We start from the raw sequence: 25971 nt of genomic DNA, 5'->3' as shown, positions 1-25971 counted from the left end.
TTTCAAGATCTTCATCAGATACAAACAATTTACTGTGCTTGCTAAGGTAGAACAATGGACAAATATAAAATGATTTTTGAGGGGAAAAAATGTCTCAGAGAAAAAAATGTGTTTGCTAGTTAATCCCCCAAACTAAGTTTCTTATTATCCTGTATTCCTTGATTATTCTAATTACCCCTTTTAAAATTCCACTTTTTTTGGAAGTGTATACTATCACCCACTTCTATGGCCATCTTCTTTGTTCATATGCTGATAAGTTTCTGAATTTCTCAGGCACTTGATTGTTGGTTTGATAAAATAGTTTTCCTTCGATCTGATTTAGTTGTCTGAAGTACATTTGGGGACTTGTTAAAGTCATAGAAATGAAAAAGCAAAAATCCCAAATAGCATGAGCAAAATGTCATTTAGTGAACTTGTTAAAACTCAAGAGCATCTCTTTTGACTAGAACTCCTCTTTGAGATAGCCACACTGTCCCTACCCGATTATCAAGGTCATGTTCAAGAGGAAAATAAACCGTGGGACGAGAAGGTGCCTGGTAGAGTAGAAAAACATACAAACAGGACATGAGACCTGATGTATTTCCTTGTGCCCTGGCTTTTTCCTTTCTTGTCTTAATATGTTTATTTAGTCTAATTTCGTTTTAGCTTTAGTCAGGCTTTCTAAAATTACAATGTACATGAGAACTGGAATTCTTTTCTTCCAAAAGGAATTAGAGGATATGTAAAATGCCTTTCTGTCCTCCTCTGGAGAAGGATAGGCGTCGTGTCCATCTCTTCTCTCTGTTTCTAGCCTGGGCTGCAGTGGGCAGGGCCTCTGGCACCCATTTGTGAGGGGCAGAGCAGCACCCTGCATTGCCTCCAGGAGACTGGCTCTCACATCACAGTGTGGTAGCTCCAGCAAGCAAAGAAAATACATTGATTTCTTTTTTTTTTTTTGTTAAGTTGGCAAAACGAACCATACAAAGTTATTTTTAGATTTTGACGTACAAGTTTAAAAAAATGTGGTTGAATCTACTGTTTTAAAAAAAATGACAAAATCGATGAATTTACATTTTGAGTTTTCTATTGCAAGAAAGAAATTGTAGGACTGTTCAGGATGCTGATGGTTAAAGCAGAAACCCCGGGGGTAAGGGTTTTGGAATCAATTCTCCTTCACTCTCGACTACCATCATCCCCAATCTTTTGGCTCATCCTGGCCAAGATGTTAACATTTCTAATCTTCATTGTTTCCATAAATTAAATAGAGAACTTATTCAAGTGTCATCCACTGTCATACTGATTGTTCCTTCTTTCATTCAGTTCGCAAGCTTTTATTGAGCACCTTTTATGTACAGGACATAAGGTCATCTTGGATGGGTACAAAATGGACTAGACTTTTACCAAATTCGACCCTTAGCTTTTACAAGACCTTGGTTCATTCACTTTATAGTTTAAATCTTCTTAATGAAGCCTTTGAATAGGTGCTCAAGAAATGCTGATTGTATGAATGAATGAACAAACCATACTGGTGTGGCTCCCAACTGGCAACTTTCCATAATCAGCTCAGACTCATGGACTCTCGTGTGTCTGGGGAGTTGTCAGGAATGTCTGGAATGCAGCAGCGTTGGCGGAGTTGAGTTCCTCTCTGACACATTTCTGAGTGGTCCAGTTTGTTGGGCAGAAGGAATAGGGCAACAGCTGTTAGAACCACTGATGGGCTTGGAGAACTCCCTGTGGCCCCTTCCCTCAACTTCAGCACACTTCTCCTCCTTCCCCCACCCCAATAGCCCAAATGAGAGTGGAGGACCTGGAAAGAATGTTCTCTGAGGTGCATTTGACTCCCCATATTCATGCTTATCTTTGAATTTAGCTAGCAAAGAAGATAAATCAAATGTAGTACTTAAGGCATTAGATATAAAAATGTATTTTTTTTTGCATTCTTTTTGAACTATTCAGATTAAGGTCTAAAATGAAAGGATTACCTTGAAAACACTGCTGCAGAAGGTTTAAGTGACACATTCAGTCTGCTCTTTCTAGGATGGCAGACATGACTTCCAGAAATGCCCCCAATATTTCCTTTGATGTGTGCATGCTCGCGCTCGCTGGCTCGCGCTCTTGCTCTGTCTCTCTCAGGTGATTTTCATGCAGAATATCAGTGGATCTAAGATGTAGTGAAGGCTTTTTTCTGGAACCCTTCTCAGTCTGCTAAATTGGCCCAATAGAATTATCGCACTTCTTTCGGAAGCAGAAATATGCAAAGTCTTAAATTTTATTATAGAATTTAATACCACAAATTACTTAAAATTTAATGAATTTCACTACTGACTTAATTGCTTTTGACTAGTTCACTTAACTTATTAAAGAGAAGCAAGGACATATTCATTTAATGAGCAGCAGAAGTCTTGCCCTCACATCTGCCTACATACTATTTTCAATTAATCAATTATAGTCTGATGGTGTGTAATTACACATTAAGAAAGTTATTGGATATCTCAGCATGCCTGTCCCAGAGGGCTCATGAACACACTAATATAACACACCTGTAATGACCTGCTCTCAGATCTGCAAATTACGCTCATTTCTCTCTCTTTCTCTCTCTTTGCTAAATTAAGATGAGAGCAATTACCGTTAACTTTCTACGTCACATCTAGTCTACGTGACATGGAGAGAGAAAGTGAAAGAGAGGCTAAAGGAAAAGTAAAAATGGAATAAGACTTCATCTGCAGTTATAAGTCATCTGTGTTTAGCTTCCTGAGAACACGGTACTGATTGGAGAGCCATTGCCGCATTTCAGACGAGCAGAGGTCTCTCTAAACTTTGTCTACTGAATCATACCAAATCCTTGAGAAAATCAGGCCAGCATTATTATCAGGCCAGCACAAATCAAATAATGGCTTGTTTCTCAGCTTCCTTCAATCTCCTGAGGAGAGAAACAGGCAAACAAGGAAAACCTTTTGAAATTACATTCAGGCAAATTTGCTGGGCTTGTTTCAGATCAAACCATAGTCTGGAACTGATCCCCACGCAGGAGCGCTAAGCCTCTGCATAGCAACTAAGCTGCATTAAAAACAAACAAACAAAAAAAGTGAGAAAGAAAATTAAAAAAGAACCCCGCTACAAAGAGCAAAAGCCAATGTTACTACACTAATGGCTCTAAGGCTCGGGTTACTTGATGGGGTCTATTCTATTATGTGCTTCTGATTTGTGCTAAACCAGTAAAACCCAACAAGAACCTCTTAATCCAAATGATATAGTCAGAGACATAGTAAATGCCTAAACCAACCAAGAGATTTTAAGCACAATGCCCTGTAAAAATAAGCTTTTGATGTCTCCACAACTCAAACTCAAGAAGCAATCTGTTGACATTTTCGGCAAATGCTATCTCAGTCTCAGACAGAAGCAGCAATGGCTTCTGAGTATTCTTCAGAGTAAAGCAATTTCCCCCCCACTCTTCCCCTTCTTCCCCTGAAAAGCCCCACTTGTATTATTAGTTTACTTAGGTATTGACAAGGTCAAATCTACTGTGATTAATGACTGCCCATCAGACGAGAAATAAGAATACAGTGATACTCAGCTCACAGATGCTCATGAACATGCAAATAAATGTGGCGAGCCTTCTCTCTAGGGAAGGATTTGCTTTGTTGATGTTTTAAATTCTACAGCCAATTTTGGGCATTTTGTGTGCTGTTTCCCCTGCTTATAGCCACAGGCTGTGCGCACACACACACACACACACACACACACACACACACATGTCACTTGGGCAAAGCCTGCTCCAGCATGCCTTCTGGAGATGCCCAGGATCCCACTGGCCTTTGACGGAGGGTATGTGTCAGCAGCAGTCTGTCCAGTATACTTTCAGGGTGTGTCCTTTCCTGGCACTCCTGGCCTGTCGGGACAAATGTCCCTGCCCAAGGGGCTGTCTTCCTGTGTGGGCTACATTTGTGGCATCTCATGGGCTTCCATGGGGCTGAATTGTAAATAGTGGCCGCCACATAAAACATGCCATCTGTACCCCTGTGGGTAGTAGGATGGAACACAACAAAGATTTATTCCAGGAATATGAACTGATGTTTACAGACATGCCAGGGCTGGCTTTAAAAACACAGTGGAAAACTGTCTCAAAAGCAGTTTAAGTACCATGTAATAGAAGCCTGAAAAAAGCACCATAGGAGCTTGAAGGAGGCCTCTACACCCAGGAAGATGCACCAAGCTAGCAAATCCACACAGACCCCTCTGCCCAGAGGGTCTTGTCAGGAGCTCCTGGGGAAGCAAGTCCAGAAGGCAGAGAGGGTGCCTGTGGCTACCATGTTTTGGGGGCCTCAAATCTCCCTTCTCCCGTATCAATTTTAGGAAACGGGGGGATAGAGAAGCAAGTATGGATTGAGAAAATTGTATTGCCAGTGGAAAGTTTCCTTCTTGGCTGGGCTGAGACTCAGGGCCATATCTGGGGAACATCCTCCATTGGGGGCATTAAACCCGCAGACGGACCCAGGCACATTGGCTATGAGTGTGATGACCACATAGTCCCAGGATTGGATGGCCTTCCCCATTTCACAGATACTGTCTATTTTAATAAATCAGCGGGATCAAACGAGTTCAGGTGGCCCAGCGTTTGGAAACGGCATCACTCTTTTGGGAACACCATGAATTATTGACATATTTAATCCCCTCTGTGTGAACTGAGAGTAATTTTTGCCATCTCTTCTACACATATGAAATATATAAAGTCATAAACACGAGCCAACAGGTCCACAGATGTATAATCAAGCCGTCTAACTAAGCAGGATTGACTGTTTCTGTGTTTTTCCATTAGTATTCCTTCGCGGCTTGCTTGTCAGTTTTGTCACCTTTGAATGCTTGTTAGCAGATACAGCAGGCTCGATCTGTGATATAAGTCCTTTCCTACTGAATCGGGTTAATTCTTGTTTATGCATGCTGTGGTTATTGTCTTGTGAAGTGATTTTACTTCACTGCTCATCCTACTCCGGGGACTTGGCCGCTACCTGTATGATGAGCTGGGGTCTAACCTGAGGGAAGAGGTGAATCTGTGTATCTCGTATTTCTAAATTCTCCACCTCTTCCCTTCTGAACCTAGGAAGGAACCTTAGGCTGAGGGCAGGGGATAGACAGGCTCTTCTAGCCTTTACTAAGGTATGTCTCTGAGGATGCCCTCTAGTGGTGCGTGGTGTAATAACACCACACCCTCCAGGATGGCCAGGAAGTGAGGCAGTTGGACTCAAACCTACAAACTGTGCCAGCCCTTTGGGGCCGTGAGTTGATATTTTAGATTCATTAAGCCAGTTTCTGGTGTATGAATGTGTGCATGTGTGTGTGCATGCATGTGCATGTGTGTGTGTGTCCTTGTGCACATGTGTATGCAACAACTTTTACTGAAGGTTCAAGTTAGTGAGGGCTTTTATATCACGGTCCTATGGAAAAACTTAAAATTAAATATAAGGCATTCCAATTCACAAGTTTTTTAGCCACCTGCCACCAAGGATTTCTTCCTGTCCACATTTCCCTGCAGGTCCCAGTCACTTGTCAGCCTGTCAGAGCCCCCTCTCCCTCTCCCCCCACTTCCTTCCCTCACCTCCCTGCCTGTTGGTTCCCCATGCTCAAATTTCTCTCAGCCTCTTATGTTGGACAAATTAGCCTTCAGCCGGTTTCTGTGCTTCCTGTATTCCTTGGGGACATTTCCCTTTTGTCCTCTCATATTATATACTGTAATATCTCTTTTAAAAGTAGCAGTGGGAATAAAGGAAGCCAAAGGGGACTGATGCTTGGGCCAGAGCACTGAAGACCAGGGAGGTCCCATCTACAGACCCGTGTAGGGCTGAAGTGGGGTGACGTAAGGGGTGGTGAAACGCAGCTGCTTTCTCCTGCTAAGAGATTATCCTGCCACAGCTAAACCTTGGAGGCTTCTAATTCAAGGTGGGGAAAATATATAGGAGAAAAACATAAATTTGCAAAATCAGTATATTAACATGTTCTCTCTTATGGTCTGGGAGAAGGAAATAGTGATTTGATCGTAGCAGCACAAACTAGCACATAGGCAGTGTGTCCTCGGGAGCCAAGTTTGAGAATCACTACTGCCCCAATCTCTGAGAATGTCCCAGGAAGTCTGAAGCTTCAGGAAGTGTTCCAGTTTGCTAATGCTGCCTTTTCGCAAAACACCAGAAATGGATTGGCTTTTATAAAGAGGGTTTATTTGGTTACGCAGTTACAGTCTTAAGGCCATAAAGTGTCCATCAACAAAGGGTACCTTCACCATAGAAAGGCCGTTGGCATCCGGAAAACGTCTGTTCGCTGGGAATGCACATGGCTAGCGTCTGTTTGCTCCCAGGTTGCGTTTCCAAAATGGTGTTCTCTAAAATGTCTGCATCAGCTCCCAACTGCCATCTTCAAAATGTCTGTCTCAGCTACAGCAGTGAGCATCTTATATCTGAGCTTATATAAGGCTCTAGTAAACCAGTCAAGGCCCATGCTAAATGGGCGTGGCCATACCTCCATGGAAATACTAAAACTAATCCACACTAATACGTCTGCCCCCACAAGGTTGCATTAATGAATATGGCTTTTTCTGGGGAACATAATATATACAAACCAGCACAGTAAGCAAACCCAAATCTTTCCTTAGGCAATGTGCCTTGACTTGGCATTTAGAAAATGTGACCCCTGTAGTTGTGGACTGACCCTCAATCCCAGCTCGTCTGCAGCCCTTCACTTCTCAAAATGTTGCCCACTGACCAGCAATGTGGACCCTGTGGGCTCAGGTTAGAGATGCAGAACCCAGCCCTACTGAATCAGAATCTGCACTTTAACAAGATCTCCAGGGGATTGGTGAGCACACTGAAACTTTGAGATGCTCTGGGCTTGGGTACGATGACAGATTTTTTCCTGTAAATTTGGGTCCCCTTCACTGGGTTCCTTATTGTTAAAGGACATACGCCCACAGCACATCACACCCCCACATCACACCCCCACCCCATACCTTCCCCCACCCCGCCCCCATTGACAAGCACATCGGGTACCACAGACAGAATTCTTATCCACAGCTGAGATTCTATCTCGGGAGTCACAAGAAGAAACAGCTTGGAGGCAGGTGACATGGGGGTGGCGGGCACAGCCAGTAGAGAACGCAGCTCCTCGGGAAGTTCTGCGGGTTGCTCTACTGCCTATGTATGTTTAATTTCTGAGTTTAGGAAGAAAAGGTGAGACAGTTGACGGGAAACTAAATCCCCAAATGTCTCCGCGTGTGTAAAATTTGGGCTCAATTGTTTAACCCGTGGATGGAAAAGAGAAGGGGTTGTATCTTAAATTAAGCTCCATGTCCAGCCTGGAAAGTCATCTTGGTGGGGGTTATGGCCATAGGACGCGTTGGGGCGTGGGCTGGGGGTGATTGGAGGGTGGAGGAGCGGTGATGGGGGTGGGGGGGGTCGGCGTCTGCCCCCGGACCCTGCATCCCACCCGCCACCCCGGAACCGGCAGCTCCTCCATTGCGTTGTGAAGCTGCTCTTCGCTCTCGTTCCTCAGCTAAGGCAGATGAAAGCACTGCGGGGAGGGGAGTTGGGAGCAATTCCAGCTCTGGTACCCCCCTCCACCGTCCCCCCCCACCATCCCCCGCCCCGGCTAGAAACAGCTGGCTAACCTCCCTCCAGAAACACAGTGAACAGGTGAAGGAGCTTAGTAGGTGGCAGAATGGGGGGCCTTGGGTTTCACAAATTCTGGAGAGACCCGGTTCACACTGAGAAGGGAAACTGGGGAGAGGGCCTTTGTGTCAAAGGCTCTCGGCACTGGTGAGCACTTGACCTTAAATCTTGTCTCAGGCACATGCCCTGAGTGATGTTATTCATAGACTAAGGTACATTTTCCAGTACACCTGGTTTTACACTCTCTGCCTCCTGTCACTCTAAGTCACTGAGATGCTCCGGGCTCCAGCTACACCTCCCAGTCTACCTTCATACCCCATCTGTGGCAGAACAAACTGGTCAGATAATGTGTCCTGATTTTTTTCAGACAATTTGGTGATAAGTTGTTGCACAACAGGAAGTGGACAGCTAACTTAAAGGATCATGTCTATGGCTGCCTGGAATTTCGGGGACAGCCCCAATGTAAAATATTCTGGTCTGTTATCACTGATGGTTCTTAAATAAAGCTCCCGAGGATCACTGCTGTGCCCCCAGTGGAAGGGATAGCCCTAGAGATGGGCTGCTGATGTCAAAGACTGGCATTTCTGCAGAGAAAAATTAAGTTAATGAATGCAATTTTTGCTTTTAAGAATTTCTTTCCAAATTTTTCGTAAGCATTTGGCACCTGGTACCTATTGTGGCAAACATTTGCTAGCCCTTGACAAACTGAATAAGCAATAGGAAAAATTAGTACTGAAGAACCCAGAAAGCTGATCATATGTAGGTCAACAGCTGTTTGTGTGTAGGTGGACAGTACGTGGTTTAAGGTCAGGTTTCTTGATTGTGGACATGCAATAGAATCAATATAATGGATATGACATTGTTTTTGGTTAAAATGATAAAATTAAATGTATCAGTATTTCATGGGGTTTTATAGAGAGCTTTGCCCCCGATCAGGTCTGAGAAACCCTGTGTCAGTTCAGTGTCCTAGCTATGGACCTCTTTACAGGGCTCTAGGGAAAGGCAGATTGGTTTGTAGGTATAATGTGCTGTTTTGAGGGGCTACTCAAGAGGAAGGGATAGGCCCCCTTCACCTGAAATTTCACCATTAGATTAGAGATTATTTTCTTTGGGCTTTGATGCTATGTAAGATGAAAGCTTTAGAAGGATTGCCATTTTAAGTTTTATTTGCCTGGGATCAGGGTCTTGGAAGAAGGATGGATAACCAAGGGGGAGACAGACAGTTTTGTTCAGGACTGGATTTTTCTCTTCCTTAGCTGTACAGAGAAGCAAAATGCTGTGAGTTAGCTAATTGGTTGAAATTTTTGCATTGTTGCTTCCCTTCACCTCAGAGGTTCCTAAATGGTGATCCATGGCCTGGGGCAGGTGCATGATATATGAGGAAAATGAGGATGAGGTACACACACACACACACTTTATATGGCAGGATGAATTCCTGGTCCTTTGGGAAGAGTTATCTTTTCTTTCCGAGATTATATCTTTGCTCATTGTGTATTGTTAAAAATGTCCCTTTTCTTTTCTTTTCTTTTTGAATAAAATGGCAGTGATAATAAACAGTAATTTCAAAAATGTCTTGAGGTAAAAATAATTCAGGGGACCGACATTGCGTAGTGAGCTTAAAAGATGTTTTTGAACTTCTACTGACTATGAAATCCAAAGCCAGGGAAGCACTGCACTGCCTAGTGCCCTCACTCTAGACATGGACATCTCTTTTAAAATGAAAATTTTTGATTATGTTTCCAAGTCCTACCTTGCAAGTAGTCAACCAGGTCACATGTAGAGTTTACACAATTACTGGTTTAACTTAATTTCCTTCAGCTTGCATTAAATACCTGCTATATGCAAGGCCTTCAGGAGATAAGTTAGGAAACAGACACTGTCCTCAAGGAGCTAGGAATCTAGGACAGCTATGACAGGAACCCGAATGACACCAGAAATTACAGTGGCCTGTGCTTTCGTGTAAGGTAAACGTACCAAAGAGATGTCCCAAGGATGAAAAGGTCATGTCCAGCCAGGGAGAGGATAACAGGTGGGTCTCTTAGATTTGGCACCAAAAATCTCTTTAGCTTAATACAAAAATAAGAGGCATCCATCTATTTTGATCTGCTCTCTACCCCCCAAAAGAAAACCTAAATGTTCCTTCTTCCCCCAGCTCGTCATATCCTACTTGGCTACTTTCAATAAGTGCTTCATGAAAAGTGAGGACAGAATCACAGAATTTTGATTGCATGCTCCCACCAGTGAAAAACATTTTCTCACAATACTTATTAATTTGTAAATTGTATATATGTACTACTATTCTAATATCTTTATATACAGTATAAATTCCCATACAAACAGAAATGATTAACAGTAACTATAAATAGATATTCTGATATTTTCTTCCACGGCTTCAGTGGGTCATCTCTGCACCATCTGGGGCACCTACCCCATCCCACCTTGAGCACCACCATTCTAGAGAGGCGTGCAGAGGCTGTGGAAGGAGGCTGGGTTTTGTAGTAATAGCTCTTATGGAAAAGAAAAGCCCCAGGATGATCACAGTTAGGACCCACACATCCTACTCCTGAGCAAATCTCAAGAGTAAGTTGGTGTCTATGGATGGCAGAAAGAAATTACAAAATAACCCTGGATCACAAAACAGAGATTCTTTATTTTAGGTCAACTTGTAGTACAGAATTTTTAACACATCGGTAACTAATCAACAGATTTCCCAGCCCCCCACATCCTCCACCCTGCCCTTTGATCTTGATTGAGTTTGTAGGCTGGGGTAGGACATGTTGTAGCAGCCCTGGAGGATGAGTCATCTTGCCTCCTGGCTGCACTGGGCATTACGAATCCCAAGTGGGAGGAGGAAGACAGGGATCCTGGGAACGCCTGCTGGTGAAGCCCTGCACCCCCCGAGATCACTGACCCGGGGGGAGAACCAAACTGGGGAGGTGGGGATGTGGGTGGGGGCAAACGGTAGGTCAGGACAGGGTGAAGGGGTCATGTTCCTACAGTGCTGCTGAAGGGCTCCCAGGACTCAGTCATCTGTGGCTCTTTAACCCATTCTTGGCCTACAGGGTCTGGTTCTGTGAGGATCGCCCCCACCGTAAACACAAACCACCTTCCATAAGCCGAGTTGGGCCCTCACAGGAGTCACTCCATAGGAATTCATTTACAGCTATCTCTTCTTATTCATGTCTCCCCTGCCAAATGCTGTGAGTTCTGGGAAAATCAGAACACAATCAACGCTTCTGCCATCCTTTATCAAGCACCTACAAAGTGTCAAGTACAGCACGTGGGAGGAGGGGAGAGTAGAAAGGGAATGAGACAGAGTCTTCTGTTCCCACAGTGCCCATTTGGACAGAGCTGTTCAGGGCCTTGGTGACCAGAAGGCTGGGTCAGGACCATAGAACTCACCTAGCTTCCCTTCTGGGGCAGAAGAAGGCATAACAACTCTCTGAGTTATCTCCTGTAAAACGTTTCATGGACTGAAACGTTGGTAGCTCTTGAAGAGGAGGGCGTTTTGAGGTGACTGGTCGGCTAGCAGAGGCAGCAGGGGGTGGGAGCTGGTGGGGGGAGGAGGGAAGTAGCAGGTCTGAGCAGCCAGGGGGTCCTGTGTGAATGCATGACCTTTGCCCAGGAGGCCCTGGCAGGTGCCATCTGGCTGCCACAGAAGCCTTCAGGAGAGGCATCACCTCCTGCAGAATAGATGAATCAGAATTCCTGTGAGTGGGGACCAGAAAGAAGCTCCTCAGTGATTCATTCTAATGTGCTGCCAAGGTTGTGATGCACTTGGAGCATCTAAAGGTGCTTGGGTCCTTTTCCAAACACCAATGCTCTCCTGGCTAGTTCCATAAACACCTAAAGCCATGTTTCCATTTGCTCCAAGCCTGACCCCTTTAGTCTCTCTGTGTGTGTCTCTCTGTGTGTCTGTGCATCTCTCTTGCTCTCTCTCTCTCACATACACACACACACACACACACACACCATGGGCAGAATCAAGAGAATACATAAAGGCAATGGAATAATTGTCTTGAGAAGAGTTGAACATTTGTTCAACTGATACTTTTATAAGTATATGCATCATTACTGTAGTTATCATTTGTTGGGTGTGAAATAAATACCTGGAAAACAAAATGATTCCTGCATGTGGGAGGGAGCAGGCTGGCATCTTGGCCAGCGCAGGTGTGGCTGCAGGTGGGCCGCAGGTGCAGCAGCTTTATCCTGCAGGCTTGCTCCCAGTCTGCCCAGCTGATCCCATCAGGCTCTGGTCCTTTACTTCGGAAGGTCAAGTGGTTCTGTCCTTGCAGCTACCCGAGTTCTGTCTTCACTGAAGACTTCAGAGGCGGAGGCCTGTTATAATAGCTGAACACTGACTTGAGGCCTTTGTGGGACTGTCTGAGCCTGGGGTGTTTATTATCTTTCTGAATGGCTCACCCCCCCGCTCCCCCACCCACCTCCCTGCAGAGGAGAAGAGGGAGGGTGCCATAGCAGAGCCAAAAGAACAGTAATCTTCGGAAAAGAAAGAAAAAGGCCAGAAACAGCAACAAAAACTTCCTGCAGATGTGGAATTTGAAGGAATCCAGAGAAAGCAAGCCTATTTTTAGCGAGAGTAAGAGTGCAAACCATGATAGACGCCACAGGCTGCTGTCACTAACATTTGGCTATCAGCAACATTTTCATACTTAAACCTGACAGCCCTGCACATTCAGAAGAACCAACACTCTACCTGCTTGCTGAGTAAAAGCTATCGCCTTCCTCAGCCCAGTGGGGAGCACTGGCCTCATGTGATAGCTGGCCAGCCAGACACTGGGTTCACATGTGTTGCCACAAATATTTTTCTATGTCTGCCATTGATGACAGGCTGCTTAGTGGTGGTGGCAGGAATGGTGTTCTTGCCGGGTGAAAAAGCTGTGCAGTGTTACCTCTGTAGAAAAAGGCGCTAAACACTTCGCTCAGTTAAGCGGGCACATGTAGAAACACAACACTCAAATGAGCAGGAATAAAAAATATGTTAAATTTAAAGAAATTAAGTAATACCATCAGGAAAACCAGTGAACTTGAGGTGAACCCAAGAACGTCAGAAAGAGAATCCCAGAAACATGAACTCTGGAGCAGTTTAGCCCACAGACCCCAAATGACACATGTGTGCAACATCCTCTATGCCGTGTGTCTTGTCCAGATCAATATCATGAGGTCTGTCACATGAGTTCTTTTGAAACTTTCAGCAGCAAGAACTTTTCTAAGTCCAGTTAGAAAATAGTTCACTGTTAATGAGGTGAGTTTGGATTTCTTTTGGCAAGATTACTAAGGACGAGAGATGGAAGATGACTTTCCTTGCTCACTGTCCCTTTCGACTTCCACCTGCATCTACCTTATTGCATCCCGATTGGTCAACAGTGGCTCAAAACTGAATGGGTGGGGGGGAAGAGGAAGAAAACCACAGGGCAGAATTGAGAGCCTCAACTTGGGGTGGATGCAGAGTGACAAACTCAGCCATTTTTATTATTTCCAGCTTTTGTTGACATTGCTATACATGCTCTGGGGTTTCAGCTTTTGTGGACAATCAGCAAAGCAAAGCATGATGAGAAGAGAGCTTGAAGGATTTGTTTAGCCTTTTCTTTGTGGGCTTAGAGCAGTGGTTTCAAAATATGGTCCCCTGACCAGCAGTTTCAGTGTCCCCTGGAAACTTGTTAGAAATGCAGATTCTCGGGCCCTACCCCAGACTTACTGAATCAGAACCTTTGGAGATGCGGCCAGACAAGCTGTAGGTTAACAAGCCTTCAGGACTGTGATGTATGTTCAAGTTTGAGAAGCACTGGCCTTGAACCCCATAGCTTTCTTTATGCAGGATCTCAGAATAGCACTTGTAAGCTATGAGCTCTGCTGCAGCTACTTCCTTCACTGGGGTCAAGGCTGTGGCCTGTTATATTTCATTTCTGCTGCAGAGATCAATATTTAGAGCTTCTCAAGTGTCTTAAGACTGGGTCCAGGCGAAGAAAAACCTGTCCAAATTAGGGGTTCTTTTTTTGACCTTGTTTCAAGAGTAATACCTCAAAATATTTCAAGGGGATGGCAGGAAAACATTAATTAAAAATGCTTATGTTTAAAATATATGTAATTATTCAGTTGTGGTTGATTATAGTTTCTGTACCCAAACTTGGCTGTTTTATGTTCATTTTGCACACTACCTTAACTATAACAATGACCCACTCTACTGTTATCTATAGAAATCAGGTCTGTTTTCTGAGATTTAGAGAGGTGGTAAGTGAGGAGAAAAGAAAGGGAGAAGGAGAAATTGGTTTGCTGTAAGTTCAGATACTTGACGAGTGGTTGATAAATTATTGTCTTCAGAATATACAAGCTTATTCCAGTTTGCTAATGCTGCCTTTTCGCAAAACACCAGAAGTGGATTAGCTTTTATAAAGGGGGTTTATTTGGTTACAAAGTTACAGTCTTAAGGCCATAGAGTGTCCAAGGTAAGTCATCAACAACTGGGTACCTTCACTGGAGGATGGCCAGTGGCATCCGGAAAAACCTCTGTTAGCTGGGAAGACACGTGGCTGGTGTCTGATCGAGTTCTGGTTTCATAATGGCTTTATCCCAGGACATTCCTCTCTAGGCTGCAGCTCCTCAAAAATGTCACTCTTAGTTGCTCTTGGGGCTTTTGTCCTCTCTCAGATCCTCAGGAGCAAAAGGCTGCTTTCAAAGGCCATCTCCAAAATGTCTCTGTAAGCTGCAGCTCCTCTCTTAGCTCCTGTGCATTCTTCAAAGTGTCCCTCTTGGCTGTAGCAAGCTTGCTCCTTCTGTCTGAGCTTATCTAGTGCTCTAGTAAACTAATCAAGGCCCATGCTGAATGGGCAGGGCCACACTCCATGGAAATTATCCAATCAGAGTTATCACCTACAGTTGGGTGGGTTGTATCTCCATGGAAATACTCAATCAAAGAATTCCAATCTGATCAACACTAAAAAGTCTGCCCACAGAAGATTGCATCCAAGATAATAGCATTTTGGGAGACATAATACATTCAAACTGGCATAAAGCTCAAATACCTTCTTCCTAATTAACTCCTTCCTACTCAGAGAGGTTAAATAACTTGCTTGCAGTTGCATGGCTGGGAAATGACAAAGCTAGGATTAGAAACCAGCTCTAACTCAAAAGTTGCTGAAAAAATCAGTGCATTCTGAAATATTAATGGCTGCTGGTGGCTTAAAATGTTATCCTAAAGAGCTATTTGGATTTTTAACAGGGGACTCCTGGATATGTAATATTCATGCCCAAAGAAATAAATCTTTAAAGGTAGAATGGTGTACCCGAGGGAGGAGAAGGGGAGAGATTTTTGGTTAATGAGACCTTCCCAACAGCCACAATATCACACCACATAGCCTCCTGCAAGTGCTGCTCGAGAGATACTTGGAGGGTGTTGTGCTTCATCTGAAGCGTCACACATTGAGAGTGAAACCGAGCTGTGAGACAGAGATAACTTGGACCGTGAGGGTCTGGAAGTCATATTGCCTTAGGGTCAGTGGAAAGGACTTATCTTCCTCCCCCTAGGAAGAAAAGGTCAAGGGAACACAGTCCCCTGTTGCCAGGTATATGAAGGGCTGCCACTGTGTTCTGGGTGGCTCTGAGTGGGTGAGCCAGCCTGTGGGTAGGTGTTGCAGGAAGGAGCTTTCTTCTCATTTCCAGAAAGAGCTTGCTAGCAAGAAAAGTTTGGGCACACTTGTGAAGTAGTGAGTTCCCCGTTGGCTGAAGCATAACAGTTGAGTCTGATGACCAGCCAAGCATATTGTAGCAGGGCTGCCTGCACTGATTAGAAGGTGGGAGGCAATGACCAATGCTGGTGCCAGTTCAACTCCAGGTGTTATGACTTAGAAGCTCCAAAACTTGCTGAATTGATGTACATTGAATGTGAAACCCATATTGGAGGGGAATTTGATATTGTTCATCATTTTAGCTGTTTAATGTACATCTTTTAAAAAATTCACTCAGCCTCATTGGTGGAAATTTAATGCTGAAACATTTAGATGCCAGCTAGTGGTACTCTTTCTGTTTATAAATTCAGTGGGGGGCATCGACGTGAATGTCTTCTCATAACCATGTGCTGATCTGATCTATTGGCATTTCCCTTTTTTTAACACTAATAATTAGAAAACTCAAAATGGAGCTGCTCCATGAGTAGGGATTTTGAGAGCTAACAAAGCAGGAAAAATCCTGCTAGCATCTGAGGCACCTGGAAACCACTCACATTAGTGAGGGCTGAGGATTTGGGTGGTTGGCATGATCATGGTCTTCAGACATCTGAAGGATGTAAACACTGAGGAAGGAAGGAATTTATTTAGCTAAAGACAAGGGGATAATTAGGGTAGGAGTAATAGAATTAAATTAAGGGAAAAAAAATTTAACTGAATATTAGTGGGGAACTTCCAAGCAATTACGATTTATTAAGCTCTTAGATATTTTCTAGGGAATGTTTTTCTGTTTTCTAAGTCACTTGAAAATCAAAGGGACAAAGGCGGGGATAATCTCCTCGAGGAAACCAGTTTTTGGAGATTAGGCAAAACAGAACAATTTTCTCTGCTTTCCCCTAGTCTGTTTTATAAATATGAGAAGCTCAGTGGGCAATCCCCTTCTGAATTATTCCTGTCCACCGAAATTAAGTGCTTGCTTTCCTTAAAACCAATCCAAAGGATGGCGTGTTCCCCCCAGTGAGAAAATTAGGAAGGAGAGAGTCTGGGGTGGTTTCCCACCTACTCTGGGGTCAGGCAGAGGCCTGGCTGCCCTTCTGTCCGCTGGTTTGTTAGTCCTGCATCCAGAGGGCAGGAATGGGGGTGACATTAAAGATTCCTATGATTGGTGGGAAAGGATTTTGAAACCCAGAGTTAGGGGATGCCTGCTACTGGGAGAACCAAACACTGCTTGTTGAGGGTTATGGAGGCCTCGGCCATGTTGGAAACCTAGATACGCCCAGGCTTATCTTTTCCTCAGGAGTATTTTGTTTACACTCGAGGAATTGACTTGTCCTTTCCAAAGTCTAGCACAGCCAACCCTTCCCTGCAGAATAAGACAGTCAGCTTCAGGAACCACCAGGCACTATTTTAGGACTTGCAGCCTTCATGAATTAGCCAGGCTGGCTCCTTGCATTGCCTGGAGGGTGCATGGGGATGGGCTTCTGGCTGAAATTAATTACAGAGGCATTTGCATTGAGGCATTTTGCAAGACCTATCTGATAGTACTGAAAGGTAAAACAATAAAAAGGTGTACCGACCTTTGGAGAATATATTTGTTTAATCTCTCGGGAATTTCAGTTCCTCTAGCTTCCCCTGTGGTCATGGAGGTGGCTGGCTGGGGAGGCTCTTTTTCTATTACAGGGGTCACTCCCATGTAATTTTCCACTTTAAATGCCTCATCTTTTTTCATGAAGTAAAATGGTGCTTTGCTCTTTGAAACAGCCTTGTGACATGGCTGATCTGCACTGCTAGCTTTGTCTTAAAAGGGAATAAAATTCTTAGGTTGAAACCATATCAGAGGCTGTTCTATAGCCATCTCTGCGAGGGGTCGAGTGCAGACGCAGGACAAATGATGACTCTGATGGCAGAAGCAGGGGGGGCCGTAATCTGTGGAGCAGCGGATACTTGGAGCTAAGGCTCCCCGTCCTTGGACTTTGATGGCCTGTGATCTCCAAGCCTGGTCTGGCATCACCTCAGGCAGCAGCCTTTGCATTCAGGCATCTGGGACGGGCTCAACTGTGTCCTCGGGATGTTCTGTGTTGGAGCCAGTGGGGCTGGCCAGGCAGCTGGACCTCCAGGTCAGATCAGCCGCGGAGGGGACACCTGGGGGCCACCAAGCTGCTGCCTGAGCTGGAGTTTGACCGGGAAAGCAGCAGTGCTCACCCAGAAGGAGAGTTGCTTTTCTGTTGAAGATACCGCTTTGTTTAAAATGCCTTGAAAACAAGCAGGATGACTGATTTCGGGGGAGCCCCAAGGGTAAGAGGGCACTGTGTAAACCAGGGTTGTCCCCTAATTAGGTTTTTATGTATGCTCTCTTTGTTTGGGATTTTTATACTGGTGGGGTTCTCATCACAGCTTGGGGTAATGTCCAAGGACATCTTCACATACCTTCTATCTCCATTTGCTAACCCCGGTTCTGAAGAGCACTGGGTGCTCCCGTGATATTGAGGGGCGATGTAAAACTCAAGATTAATTTGGATTCTCATTCATTGAAAAGTCACATAATGGTTAGGAACATATGACTGTGTGGGAAAGAAAAAAATCAAACAAGCCGTCTTCTAAATGGTGGGGTAATTACTGTCGAGGAGTTGGTTGCACAGTGGGTTAGTGTTGCATTTGCTTTCTTGTACATGAAAGACATCTCAAGCTAGGAACACAGTTGCCTGTCTCTGTGTGAATCCCTTTCACTGCGTGTCAAGCTGCAGGAAGTCCAGCTGATGTAAATAGATTAATATTTAAAAAGTAATACAGGAGAATGAAGTTGCAAACATAAAATGTTTAATTATTAAAAACCCATAATGGAATTCCAATCTGGATCCATCTCTCACGTCTCACGGGTGCTCAGCAAAAAGCTCAATTAACCGGCGAGGCTGCTCGTTCCACAGCTCACTTTTCCTATTGCAAGACCAAACCTATGCTTTCTTTAAATGTCCAGCAATGTTGATTCGGGCAGCTTAGTTTTATGCTTTTTCATTAAATCATTGTTGCAGCCTTTGTAGTCACATGGATGGGTAAAATGACTTATACATCATCAACAGGACTTAGAAGAGAATTTGGTTTGCTTCCAACAGGTAGGACTTAGGAGAGTTAGGTTACCTGTTAGAAATCACAGTATTAAAAGCATCCCTGCTCCCTTTGGGTTAATCAGGCCATGAAGTATGTGTTACGGGAAACCGGGGTCTGGTTAGAAGAGTTTCCTTCGTCCAGGAGTAGTCACCCATTTTCCTTCTGAGACCACAGTTCTTCTGGCCCTTTGAGACGCAAGCTCACTCTTAATAAGGGTAAATATGCCCAGAGGTCTGTGTCAGGGAATGACCAGAAGAAAAGACAATATGATCAATGACTTGGAGTAGAATTAGCCCACATAGACCAATTGAATTTATTTCAAAATCAGTGTGCCAAAAAGCTGATTGAGAGATTATTTTTTTATTTTATATTTTTATTCAGCATGACAGATAAGGATGGTCCTTTGTGTACAAATATGAAAATACTGACAGGCCATTTTTGTTGTTGTTGTGCTTTGAGAGTTTTCCTCCTCGATTGTGGTGGTTCATTTCTCATGAAGTGCTCATGAATCTGTCCATGATGCAGAAAGTGCGGCGGTGTCGTCTAAAATGCTCTTGGGTGGACGAGCTTCAGGGTTTGGAAGGTCACACGGTAGATAGCCGTACTCCTGACATCCTCTCGGGCTTATGTGCTATGTGGGAAACTAGAACCAAGAGGACAGAAATCGAGTTTGTAGTGATTGCAGAAGCTGCAACCACAGGGTGAAATGTAATAAGGCCTGGGCTTCGGTGAGCACAGGAAGCCGATCCGAGGGGAGGGGGCAGCTGTCAGGTTGAGAAGTGTGACAAGGGAAAGAGTAACCTTGCTTCCCGGCAAGACAGAGCCCAACAGGCAGAAGGAAGCTGACGTGGGAAGCCCCCTCACCTTTTCCTACAGTTCAAACAATGAACAGCTGCATTTTGAGTCCTTCCCAGTGCAGGGGTATAAAAGTGGTACAAAACCCAGGCCCAGTATCCACAAAGGAAGGCTTTAAGAGAGGAAAAATGGTAGGCCTAGTTTTCCAGACCCCGTCTTACATGCATCCACATCATTTTTCAAAGTGTTTTTCTACAGGCTCCTGCTAGAAAAAGAAACGTCTGTTGTTAAAGATTGGGAAAACTCTGATTGATCAAGTTAAACGCACTTCTTTTCTGCAAACTTCTTAGGGAGTTTGAGAATCCCCCAGAAGAGTGCAGGATGTGCAGAATTTCCTAAACTCATTGACCATGGGCACAATGTTGATGGGACTAGTTGTTGGTCCTCAGACTGCACTTTAGGGAATGGAGAGTTGGGATCAGGGTGGACATTGAGATAGAGGCAGTTGCAATAGGTTTAGAAATAGGCAGGGACCAGGTGGAGCATTCACAGTTCCTTCCTATGGAGACCCTCAGAAATGCCAGCTCTGTTGTATGCGGGCATTGGAAAGGGGAGTGCCCTGGTGTCATCACTTCCAGCTACTGAATCTCCAGAAGATATGGCCTCCCGACCCTTGGGCATGAGTTGGTCCACTCCAGCCCAGGGCTGAGGCTGTCCTGGGCACCCCACACCTCTAGCAGGACATAAGATTGGGATATACTGCAAAGAGCATCCTGAGCACACAGAGAAAGTATTGTTAGAACATGCAAGGAAGGTGGGCTTTGAAGTGACTGCGCCTTCCTATATTTTCCTTATCTCTTAATAGAGAGTAATACTTGGAAAGGTTGTGGTGAGGATTCAATCAGAGGGAGTAGATAAAGCTGGATGAGATAGACTATTGGTCTTTTCTAAGGTTATGAAGGTTTGCTATAAAGAAGTCCAAGGAAATAAGTAAGACAGGAATCTTCATGGAGCCAGGACAGTTATTTTGGCAGTGCAGGTGGTCCCACAGTGCTAATAGTTGGGCAACTGGGCTGTCTTGTCACTACCAAGGAATGGGCATCTTGCTCCCTGCTTTAGTGCTTGGCCCTTAAGGATGCACCACTTCCCGCAGCTCGGCTTCTACTCCTGCCATTTCCAGCCCCTTTCTCTCTACACCCTACTTGGTGACCTCTGCTGCCTTGCAAATTCTTCTCGCCTTTCCTCTGTGGTCTTCTGGCTTTATTTCCATGACTACTATTCCTGTCACTACTTGGTTTCTTCAGTATATTTTGATATCAAATTTCCCAAAGAAAAAAAATCTGATTGTTTTGTTGGGTTAGTTTGTCACTGCCCAGCAGAGTCCACACCAAGCTCTTGAGATGCCCTTGGATTCAGTAAACTGTGACCAGAGAGGCCGTACGGCTATGACCATGGAGGTCCTCAGCATCTTATGGGTTCTATTCTGATACACAAGTACTTGGTAAATGTACTTTACCTCCTCCTCTTTCTTCCCATCCCCAAGGGTATGCCTTGATAGAGCAGAATTTAGCTAGTAATGCCTGTCACTTTGCTATGAGATATGAAGCACAGAAAGAGATAGGAGGCCCATCCTCAGATATTGAGATTATCCTCCAAAGACTCCCTTCTCTTGTGCCTCGCCAGATCGGGTGGCTGTATCACAGGCCATTTGGATTAGGCAGCTCTATCACATGCACTTCTCTTTTCACCTAGGAGCCAACAGTCCAATTGTCCATTGCGTTGCAAATGAAAATGTTCTTCCACTTTTCATTTCCTTCTTCAGAGATGGCCAAAGAATGGTGTAGTTAGTTATACAGGGGTAATGAGATGGGGGCTTTTACCCAAAGATGACATTTGATATGTAATTGTTGCTAGTCTTAATTGATTTATCTCTCAAATAAGGTGTGTGATCTGGCTGCTTGTCTCTTTACAGACTGCTGGTGAGATGTATTGTGATAGTGTCTGTTGAGCCACTTGAATTTAATGGAAGAAAGGAGGTATATAAATAGCAGGTGTGTGTAAATATATATGAATACATATCTTTGTCCTAGATCTTGCTTCACATGATTTAGCAATTTGGGCATTCAACCTGGATAGGGAGCTTGGGTTGGACTAACTTGGGATTTAAGGATGAGGATTGAGTTGTAAGAGGAATACTCAGTGGAGAATCTAGCATTAGTGGAGTGTTGATTTTCAACCAGGTAGTTAGCACAGCAGGATGGCTAAATTCACAGAAAAAAAAGAAGAGAACTAGGCAAACCAGCTGTCTACAAACTGCTGGGAAGCTTTTCAGAGACAAAAGAATCAACAAGTAGATTCGAAATCAGAAACAGTTCAGTGCATCCTTCTCAGATCCCGAAGAAACTGTCACTAGTGGGGAGCTCTCACATGGGTTTTAATTAACTAAAGAATACAGGCAACCCAAATTACTCCCAAATTAGTTTATGAACTAAGCACACTGGGCCTCTTTGAATTTGTAGCATTGTGCACCAGATACCATAAATGTCACCTTTCTGTGTGACTGAGCACAGGGATTCCATTGGTGACTGTAGCCCAGGTGCCTGGTGTTGGCCTGAAGCTGAGCCTAGGGCTAAAACATCCACAGTGTACTTAAGACCACAACCTGGCCTGCAGACCTCCTCATTATTGCAATTATGTTGCTGTCAAACATTCCACAAGCCATTGGAAACACTGGAAAATTGGGATGGTGTGGGGGGATAGGAGGGTAAAGTTTTTTCGTTGATTTGGGTTTCTGGGTTGTATTTTTGTGGTATGCTTTTTACTTTGAAGTACACATCATTAGGAAAATTCATGGTAGTGGGTTTTCTATTTGTTTTTATAACTGAGTTTAATAGAAGAATAATGGCTAAGTAAGAATAAAATGTAGGTAAACCAGTTGGCTCTTTTTTTGTTATAGCAAAAATGTTATTGCTATACATTTATAGTAATAAAACAAAGTCTTTTCTTTATATGGCACTTGATGTTTTCCAAAGTGCTTCCAAGTGCTTCCATTGTTTTGATACTCACAGCAGTCCTTGAAGGGTAGGGGCCCTGAGGTCACAGAAACATGACCCAAAGTCACTGGGTGAATGGGACTTGGGTCTTCCAATTCCTAGCCCACCACCTTCCTCACCAAACCCTGCCACTTCCACGTGAAGAGTAAAAGCCTGAGGCATTGGTTGAAAATGAGAACAAATGTGTTTAGAGACTGAAGACTGTGAATTCCAGAGAGATAGGCACCTGCTACTCAAAGTGAATTTAGATCTCCAAGCCCCCATGAAGAAATTTGTAGATAATTTCGTATCTGCTTTTCGGTAATCTTTGCTCTACTGGGAATGGGAGAGGTTTCAAAAAGATCAGAAATAGACAAACGTTGACCACATTTTCAAAATTGCAAAAAGGTTTCTGATTTCTGAAACCCTAGACCAGTAGGCTTTGCTGGCTTACCCTCAAAAGTCCTTGAATAGATCATTAAGCAAATGGTTGATGAGCAGTTAGGAGAAAGAGGTTTTGGTTGATCAGAAACTCAGCATGAAGCAAGCATCCTGGTAGAGTGAAAAGAGTATGGGATGGAAGTCAGCAATTCCAAATCTGAGTCCTGGCTCTACTTTTTGTAGGTTGTGAGAGCTTAGGGGAGAAGCACTTTATCTCTTTAACCTTTGTTTTCTCACTTTCAAATAAAATGGGAAAAACAGTAGCTCCTTTCTAAACTTGTGAGAATTAAAGGAGCTAACTTAAGTGAAAGCTTCAAGCTTGGTACATAGCGGATACTCAATAAATGTTTTTAAACAGCAGAGACCTAGCAGTGGGATGTGAGTGCTATAGAAGCACATGCGTCCTTAGGTGGCATTCTTGGAGGTGGGTGTTGTTCGTGAGGGAGGTTTCACTGCACTCGGTGTCGGTCGGGCTACTGCATTCCACTCTGGGCCCCTCTAAGGGGAAGTGTATGCACCCTGTCCCCTGGGGACTGGGTGCAGAAACTGGGGATGTTTAAAAGTAACAATCTGGGGGAATATGATGACTCTTTTTAAGTATTTGAAAGGCTGAGATTTGGAAGGGAGTTAACTGATGCTGGGCAACCCTGGAGAATAGAACTATAGCCAGTGCGTAGAAGTGATAGGGAGGTAGAGTTTGTGCAACTTCCTGATAATCGGAGCTGCCCAGCAATGAAATGGGTTGCTCCCTGCAGCATAGGACTCAGCAAATATATTGCAACTCTCTGTGGAAACCACCAGAAAAGTCAGTGCAGAGAGGAAAGATCATTTTGGTGTGACTCGCTCTGGCTGCCGCAGGAAGTGTTTGTGCCATCTGGAAGAAGGCCTATGTATAGAAGCAAACCCAAGCTTGCTGAGTTGGGGAGAGGTTGGCTGGACGTGACCTATGAAGTTCCTCATAGGTCTAAATGTCTGTGATTCTGGAATTTCAAACCAAGAAATTATCATCATATATTAGTCAACCATCTTAATTCTGTACTTTCAAAGGCAAATGCAAAAAATCCTTGAGATAGTGGAGCAGTATGGGCTTTGAAGCCAGAGAGCTCTTAGAATCTGGACCTGCCATCTATTTTCCATGTAGGCAAACTTAGCAAGTTTTTAAGCCTATCTAACCCCCAGTTATTGACATGATAGGGTATTTGTGGAGATTAAATGAGATAATCCATGTAGGATGCTTAGCATGGTAACTAGTTCTTAAATAATGCTATTATTACTAGTTTAATGTATTATTCTCATGTCAAGCTGGGGCTTGCAATAGGCCTGATCACAGAAGCCATGCATTTTGACTGAGTGTCCCGGAGATATTTGAGGACTGGGCAGAGATGGACATCAGGGGCCAAGATGGGGCAATGATGAGCACCCACAGGTAGGAGCTAGTTTGGTCTGTGACCTCGGTTGCAGGGAAATGTGAAGAGGCTGTTAAAAGAGGATTGAACGAGACCAGGCAGGGAGGACCCTTCCCCAGCTGTTTCCAGGCAACCAGTAGAGACCTATTGAATGCATATGAGGCCACCAAGAGCAGCTGAGAGCCTCCAAGTTGTAGCTGGAGAATGGGCTGGGTAGGGGCACACAATACAGAATTGCCAGAAGGGCCGTTAAATTAACCCCGCAGTGCTCTTGTTGCAGGGTGGGGGTGGGGGGCTCCCGCACACACACAGCCTGAGCCCGACAGCATTTTGGTGGTGCCCATTGCTGAGAAGCCAGCAAGGGCACATCAGGAGTCCGGGAAGCAGCTTCAAATAAAATCCCCAGGAGAGAGCCTGCTCCAGCTATCACAGATAATAACAGAAGTCCTTCCAAACAGGCCTCTTACTGATTTGAGATTAGCTGTGTTGTAGAACTCAAAACATACAGGGTTTTAAACTATGATTTATGCCTTTTTTTTTTTTTTTTTTTAAAGACCAGCACGAAGAAAGAAATGAGGTGAGTAACCACAGATAGAAGCTGGGCAACCAGCACACGTCACCTCTTCACCCATCAGTTTGCTGGGTCTCCACCAAGGTTTGTCCCTCCCCAAAACTGTCCTAGGCAGGGGAGGTTTGGGGAGGGGACTCTCACAGTCACAGTCGCAAGTAATCAAACATCAAATATTCAAATACGCATTTAGAAAACATCGAGAGTAACAATGAGATCAAAGATACATTTGAAAAATTTGAAAAGAGATTCAAATATGTATTTTGAAAACATGAGGAGTTACAGTAAACAAGGTAAATATACATCTGAAAAACGATTCAGATAATATCTTTGAACAGAGGGGTAGCCACAGTGTTGGGTCAGAAGAACAAAGGGGAGTTTGGTATTGAGATTGTAAAATATTAAGCATAATTGTTAGTTAAAAACTGTTAGTTGCGTTTTAACCTTTAGAACAGATCTGCTGATGGGGGGAGGGGAGTAGGTTCTGGGGAGGATCGGGGCTGGGGATGGGAGATGGGGCATGTGCTAATTTCTCCCGTTCATTGTTAACAGCCAGATTTCAAACTTCTTGAGGGCAAGTACTGTGTCTCTTTTCTGCGCTGTCCATAGTCCAGTCCATTTTGAGCATTGTATATAGTAAAGATTAAATATTTATTTTTGAATAAATAAAAGCACTACAAATAGAAGCTCAGTTCTCTTCAGTTTGAAGGAAAGATAGTTAAATACAAACAAAACAAAAACTTGCTGGCCTCCCATTTCCTGGAGTAGACTCTAAGCTATTTGAGGGCAGGGGCCACATCTTACTTAACTCGTAGCCCCAGTTCAGCACAGTGCCTGACATGTCTTGGGCTCTCAATAAATGTTCACTTGTGAATGAATGAATTGGGTTGTGGGAGGTCATAGTTTCAATATCTGGAGTTGATAAAAAGGAGAGAACATCTAGTCAGGGCGCATGGCAGCTGCATGACAATGGGAGACGGGTAGGACATAGCTCTCTGCTTTTATGTGGCACATTTTCCCTGTCTGTGATCACTTGCCGGTTTCCTTTCTTCTGCACGTTTCCCAGGGAGTGCTGTCACTGTTGATGATCTCATTTTATAGCTGAGCACCTGAGGCCCAGAGTGATTAAATGCCTGGGCCCCACCTGGAGCTGGAGGCTGGCGGGGTGGACTAGATGATCTCTGAGCTTCCTTTCAGGGCTAAATTTCATTGATCCGAGATTTCTTCTACAATTTATGTGTCCTCTCTGGGCCCAATAAGTGGAAAAAAGCAAGTCAGACATTTGGCTCTGGGTAGACCAGGTTTTTGGATGTT

General features: G+C 44.2%; 1 protein-coding gene across 3 annotated transcripts in view; it reads left to right on the top strand.

Moving 5' to 3' along the window:
• Positions 1-25971, top strand: part of LOC119539706 (sine oculis binding protein homolog) — a 153603-nt gene that overhangs the window by 100956 nt on the left and 26676 nt on the right. Inside the window, exon 1 of one of the 3 annotated variants that reach the window (XM_037843417.1) lies at positions 24659-24666. The exons of the other annotated variants lie outside the window; for them this stretch is intronic. The gene's annotated coding sequence lies outside the window, so the exon portion shown is untranslated. Of the gene's footprint in view, positions 1-24658; positions 24667-25971 lie in introns of those variants that run through there. 3 annotated transcript variants of the gene reach the window in all.

This window comes from Choloepus didactylus, chromosome 7 (assembly GCF_015220235.1).
Source record: "Choloepus didactylus isolate mChoDid1 chromosome 7, mChoDid1.pri, whole genome shotgun sequence".
Classification (NCBI taxonomy): domain Eukaryota; kingdom Metazoa; phylum Chordata; class Mammalia; order Pilosa; family Megalonychidae; genus Choloepus; species Choloepus didactylus.
Note: the sequence above shows the minus strand (reverse complement) of the source record. Positions and strands in the feature narration are given on the sequence as shown.